Source organism: Monodon monoceros, unplaced genomic scaffold, assembly GCF_005190385.1.
Source record: "Monodon monoceros isolate NGI ecotype Baffin Bay Population unplaced genomic scaffold, NGI_Narwhal_1 Super_Scaffold_21, whole genome shotgun sequence".
Taxonomy (NCBI): Eukaryota; Metazoa; Chordata; class Mammalia; order Artiodactyla; family Monodontidae; genus Monodon; species Monodon monoceros.
Genome location: NW_021703778.1, coordinates 63,254,766 through 63,261,989, shown reverse-complemented (window position 1 = coordinate 63,261,989; position 7,224 = coordinate 63,254,766).

The window sequence follows — 7,224 nt, the reverse complement described above, 5'->3', positions numbered from 1 at the left end:
CCTCTATCCACTAGAAACAAGTAGCACTCCTTTCTCTCAAGGTGTGACAACTGAAAATGTCTCCAGATATTGTCACATGTCCCCTGGGAGGTGGAAATCGTCCCTATTTGAGAACCACTGTGGTAAGGGGCATACAATTATTGTGATCCCATTTTACAGGTGAAAAAAATGAAAGTCGGAGATGTTAAGGGAGCATTCCAGGTCTTCTTATACACCATCTTATGTTTTAAATTTTTATGTAGGCTATAAGTAAAATATCAATTGGAAATTTGGGGGATAAAACATTTGCTTGCCTGGGGCAAAATTAAAATTGGGACCCAAAGTGCAAGAAGAAAAAGCAGTAAGTATGCTATATTGAAATCCATATCCAGGCCCTAGAAACTGAAGTGAGAATCTTGATTTTTGATAACTGAAAGGTTGTGGGATATTATCATAATAGCTATATGTTGTAAGAAATTGAGTGTCGGGACTGTTGGGGATAGCCCTGGAATTTGCTTACCCGGAAAAATTGCACTAGTGGCTTCCCATCTGGCTTTGACTTAATGACTAAATTATTTTAATTTCTTCCTATGTTTAAAATCTTGGCTTTCTTCAAGATAAGAACACCTTGATTTCCTTCATCACATCTGTCTGCTCACTAACGTGCATGTTTTCCTCTTTATGAGCAGTTGGCCACCAGATGAAGTTTAGATAAATGGTCATCAGCTTACCTTACAGTTGTTTTATGATGGGGTTTGGATAGAAGAGTTACAGCAGATACTCCCAGTAAGAAGAGGCTGCACTGTCTCTCTGTGGTTCATTGAACCCATACGGATCAGAACAGCTGGAAGGATGGATTTGCTACCTGAGGCCAGCGATTGTGTTGCCAACCGTGACTCCCCCTTGCTGACCCTTGTATAATGCCTTGCGGTTGAAGGAATGTTGATCACTCCTTTCCATTTTGTGATGGATGGTGTTATTTAAAACTGATGGTCTTGTAAACCGTTGGTGAGTTTCCACGTTTCACAGATGTGAGTGAGGCAGAGAGTCAATAGATAATGCCATGGTCTAGAAGAACATGGCATGTGGCCTAAATTGTCCTGTGAACACGCAGGTGTGAAGGTAACTTAGACCTGGATTGGAAAGGCTTCTAGAAAAAAATGGTTTCTGGCTGGTATCGTTATAAGCAAACGTGCTTCTCTCCAGGTCTGTGTTTTAAGATTGCTTTATCTGACTTGCTTGATTCCTAGGTCAGCTCCTGAGAGCACCTGCATTACCTAGAATGCTCATCTATGGCTAGTCAAGCTTGAGAGGACAAAGCTTTACTGATTTAGGTATACCTACCCAGGGTGGGGTAGTGGGTGCAACTTCACAAGAGGTGGTTTTCTTTGATTGTGTAAGGTCCTGTGAGCCATCCACAGAGAGTTGTCTGGAAGGACTTTCATGGTTGACGCCATTAAACTTTTATATCATCCACATAATTCCCTGGGCACTAAGCTCCTCAAGCAACCTTCCAATCACAACCTGGTTTTCCAAGTAGCCCAATCTCCAAGTAGAGTATAGGGCAGACAAACCAATGGGAGTGTCCTAGTCAATATATATGTCAAGCATATTTTTCAATATACGAATTAATAAACTGGCATCCAGTTGAAAAAATGAATAAAATCAGTTAAGGAGCTTCCACATCCATCCAGAGGTTGGATGTCGTCTTTGTATAAGAAGAAGTAAAATGAAGCCCCAAGAGTGGTTTTAGCATTTCACCAGGCATCCTTTTTTTTTTTTTTTAACATCTTTATTGGAGTATAATTGCTTTACAATGGTGTGTTAGTTTCTGCTTTATAACAAAGTGAATCAGTTACACATATACATATGTTCCCATATCTCTTCCCTCTTGCATCTCCCTCCCTCCCACCCTCCCTATCCCACCCCTCTAGGTGACCAGGCATCCTTTCACTTGGTTTTCTAGTTGTGCGGAGTTTTTTCTCCCAAAGCAGGTGCTAAGTTTCCTCTGGGCAGTAACCATTTTTTCCCCTACTATTTTTATATATACTATAATACATAATACAGTGCTGGAGGCATGCCTAACCTTCACTTAAAACTTATTGCTTGTTTTCTGGCTCCCCTAATACTATATTGAATTAATTAACTAAAGTAAAGAGGTGTTCGGTAAAGATGGAGAACAGTCTGTTACCCGCACAGTGAAGTGCTTTGGAATAATGAACTGGGTGACTTACAGCATTGTATACAGTGGGGCTACCTGTGGTAAATTCCCATTACTGTGTAAGCTATGATGCCTATTTCTAAAGGAGGATTTACTGTGAGTTCCAATCTATGTGTGTGCCTTAAAGGGCAGTGGTAGAAGCTACTGCTGTATTGGATTTATGTAAAGGAAGGAAAATTCTAAATGTATCAGGAGGGAGGGTAGTTGAATAGACGGGTAATACGTTTTATGATCTGAACTCCTATTGTGATATTTGGCTAGTACACTACTTCACTAAACACAGAAACTGAAACAGCCAAGAGCTCCGCATAAAGGATTCTTTTGAATAATTCTGTCCTAGATGCTAGCATGGATATCACATGGCTTTAAAATATGGGGGCAGAGAAGACTAATTTCAATAGGAAATTCCCAAATAAAGAATAAACTACTCTTGGTTAAAATCTGTATTTATCCCTGAGTTTGCTGGTTATTAATGTAGGTTAGTAATGTAATATTGGACTTGCTTTAAGTTGCTTTGAATCTTGGGGTGGTTATGTCTTTGCTTGGCTTTGAAATACTGTTTTAGTCTTTCCAGTACCTCTGAGCTGTCAAGGTGCTCCTTTGTGTGTACTGTTCTTGAAATTTCCAGTGTACTGCTTGGGTAATAACTCACTGTATCAATCTCTTGCGGCTGCTCTAAAAAGTTTTCACAAACCTGGTCACTTAAAACAGAAATTTATTCCCTCACAGTTCTGGAGGCTGGAAGTCTGAAGTCTGTATCGCTGGGCTGAAATCAAGGCATCAGGGGGGCAGCACTCCCTCCAGAGGCTCCAGAGCAGAATCTTTTCCCTGCCTCTACCAGCTTCTGGCGGCTGACCATTCCTTGGCTCGTGACGCATCACTCGGTTCTGCCCCCATGGTCACACTGCCTTCTCCTCTTCTGTCTGTCAAATCTCCCTCTGCCTCCCTCTTAGGGATACATGTAATTGCATTTAGAGCCCACCTGTATAACCCAGGATGATCTCCCATTGTTGTCTAGCATTCTGTGCTACATATAAGAAGTCCAATGCCAGTTTAATTACCATTCTTTAGTACGTATTCGTCTTGTACTCCCTGCCCCCAAACACACTTGTACGTACTAGAAGCTTAAAACGTTCTCCTTTTATTGTCAAATGTCACAGATTTCTCCAGGATTTATCGGTACTATATTATGAGTCCTTCCCACGTTTCTAGAAAATATCTAGCGTGTCTTCTCTATCTAACCATTTAAATCTTTCTTCACTTCAGGTAAATATTCTCTTTGGTATTTCTTTGTTTCCCTCCATCTCCTCTGTTATCTCTTTTTAGGACTCTTATTAGATAGATTTTAGATCTTGAACCATCATCAAGGACTCTTTAATTTTCCTTTCAACATTTAAAAAAATTTTTTATTGGAGTATAGTTGATTTACAGTGCTGTGTTAGTTTGAGGTGTACAGCAAAGTGAATCAGTTATACATAAACATATATACACTCTTTTTAAAAATAATTAATTTTATTCATTTTTGGCTGCATTGGGTCTTCGTTGCTGCGTGCAGACTTTCTCTGGTTGCGGCGAGCAGGGGCTACTACTCTTCGTTGTGGTGCACGGGCTTCTCATTGCAGTCGCTTCTCGTTGCAGAGCACGGGCTCTAGGTGCGTGGGCTTCAGTAGCTGTGGCACACAGGCTCAGTAGTTGTGGCTCACGGGCTCTAGAGTGCAGGCTCAGTAGTTGTGACGCACGGGCTTAGTTGCTCCGCGGCATGTGGGATCTTCCTGGACCAGGGATCGAACCCATGTCCCCTGCATTGGCAGGCGGATTCTCAACCACTGCGCCACCAGGGAAGCCCTATCCACTCTTTTTTTAGATTCTTTTCCCATAGAGGCCATTACAGAGTATTTTTTTCTTTTTTTTTTTTTTATTGGAGTATAGTTGATTTACACATTACAGAGTATTGGGTAGAGTTCCCTGTGCTAGACTCCTCTGAACTTCTTATCCCTTTATTTTTGCTTTGTATTTTGCAAAAATCCCTCAAATCAATCTTCTAGTTTTGTGTATTGAACCTTAGTCATGTCATTTCTGATATTCCTCGTTTCTGTTTGAATTACTTTTCATTTTGGTTCTTGTATTTTTAATTTCTAGGAACTCTGAATACTTTTTCAAAATAGTAGCCTGTTGTAGTTTTATGGCTCTGATGTCTTGAGTCTCTCTGAAGATTTTAACTATGCTTTTAAAAGTCCTCTTCTTTTTCCTGCATTAGTCTGTTTTCTCTCATTGAAGTACTGTACAAAGCTAGGTTGTGTTCATTCTACACTGTTGTAAAGCCGTGTGGGAAGAACCTCTCTGTGACGCCCACACTTAACTACACCAAGCTCAGCCCTCCTGGGGGACGTGTTCGGCCTCAGGTGAACACAGTTGTTCAACTGCTCCAGAATAGTATGAGTCTAAGATCGTTCACAGAAAGAGTGCATTGAAATGGGCAATTTCCAACTTACTGAGAGCTAATCTTCCCCGTTAGGTTGTGAGCCTTTTGAAAGTTGATGATCACATTTGATCCAGTGCCATATCTGCAGCACTTAGCCCAATTCTGGCCCATAATCGTGGCTTAATCAATATTTATTAAATAAAAGCGTGAACAAATATATGATATTCCAAGGTTGGCATTGATTAGCACTTGATTTGTATTGAAGGCAGAATTTAAGGAACACGAGGTCTTTGGGGATTACATTTTATTCCATCCATCATCATTTATTGCCTCACGTTTAGCTGCACTGAAGTCAAAATATAGCGAGAAACCATCTTACAGAGGGTTTCCTGGACACTTGAGAATGGCCAAAATCAATAAAGAGTACTTTCTCTGCCTATCCATTCTCTTAGAGATAAGGGGGAGGACAGGCTACTTTAATGCCCCTCACGTTTCCATTCCTTTGTTGGAGCTTTTCCTTCTTCCACAAGGACCCTTTCCCCTTTCCCCTATCCAGTCTTCTCTGACTACTTCAAACCACACTGATTTCTCCATTTGGTGCTGCTGTGGGACTTCTTATGTGCATCACACTATTTAGTACTTCAGTTTTATTGAACAAATATTTATTTTCTCTGTACTTGGCTCTGAGCTAGGTTCCAAAGGTGATACAAAGATGAAAAAACTCGTAGTCCTGTTTTCAAAGAACCTTCAGCCTGGTAGGGAATTTGGTATATAATAAGTAGCTATAATAAAACTCAGCAGAACAAGAAACAGGGGACTAGGGGAACAATGTACGTGGGAAGTTCAGGGTGAGGAGAAATGATATCTACCTGGTGTAGCTTCAGAAGGTGTGTGGCTTTGTCAGTGGCCTTGGAAGTTGAACAGGTTTTTATCAGAAGGTAATAGAGGACCAGGGAGGAAAAGAGAAGACAGGAGGAGAAAATCATGTATAAAATGCTCAATCAAAACCACAAAAGGCAGAAAAAGAGTGAAAGACAATAATAAGAACTAATAACAAGGGTAACAAATATGGTAACTATTAATCCAAGTATATCACTTTGAACATCAATGGTCTAAATGCACCAATTAAAAGACAGGAATTGTCAGAGTAGATCAAAAAACAAGACCCAACTCTATGTTGTCTATAAGAAACCCACTTTAATATAAGACACTTATAGACTAAAAGTAAAAGGATAGGGAAAGATACATGGGTAGGGAGACTCTACATTGTCAAGATGTCAGTTCTACACAACTTGATCTATAGATTCAGTATAATTCAAATAAAAATCCCAGCAAGTTATTTTGTGGATATTGACAAACAGATTATAAAGCTCATATGGACAGGCAAAAAACCCAGAATAGGCGACAGAGTATTAAAGAAGAAGAGCAGTTGGAGGACCAATACACCCAACTTGAAGACTTAATATAAAGCTATAGTTATTAAGGCAGTGTTGTACTGGTGAAAGAAGTGACAAGGAGATCAATGGAATGGAATAGAGAGCCCACAGACAGACCCACATGAATGTAGTCAGCTGATCTTTGACAAAGGAGGAAAGACAATAAAATGAAGAAAAGATAGTTTTTCAACAAATGGTGCTAGAACAATTAGACATCAACATGCAAAAAAAAAGAATCTAGACACACACCTCACATCATTCAAAAAATTAAATCAAAATGGATCACAGACCTAAATGTAAATGCAAAATCATAAAGCACCTAGAAGATAACATGGGAGAAAAATCTGGATGACCTTGGGGTTGGTGATGATTTTTTAGATTAAATAGCAAAGGCATGATCCATGAAAGAAAGAATTGATAAACTGGAATTCATTAAAATTAAAAATTTCTGCTTTGTGAAAGACACTTTCAAGAGAATGAAAATATAAGCCACATATCGGGAGCAAATATTTGCAAAAGACATATCTGATGAAGGGCTATTATTCAAAATATGCAAAGAACACTTGAAAGTCAACCATAAGAAAACAAACAACCCATTTAAAAAATGAACCAAGACCTTAAAATACACCCCATCAAAGAAGATACACATGTATTAGAATGGCCAAAATACAGAACACTGGCAACATCAAATGCTGGAAAGGATGTGGAGCAACAGGAACTCTCATTCATTTCTGATGGGACTGCAAAATGGTACAGCCCCTTTGGAAGACACTTTGGCATTTTCTTTAAAAACTGCATATATTCTTACCATACAGTCTAGCAATCATACTCTTTGGTATTTACCCAAAGGAGTTGAAAACATGCGCACACAAAAACCTGTACACAGATGTTTATAGTAACTTTACTCATAATTGCCAAAACTTGGAAGCAACTAAGATGTCCTTCAGTAAGTGAATGGGATAAATAAATTGTGGTACATCCAGACAATGGAATGTTATTCACTGCTAAGAAGAAATGAGCTATCAAGCCATTAAAAGACATGGAGGAACCTTAAATGCATACGACTAGGTGAAAGAAGCCAAACTGAAAAGGTTGCATACTATACAATTCCAACTACATATCATTCTGGAAAAGGCAAAACTATGGAGACAGTAAAAATATCAGTG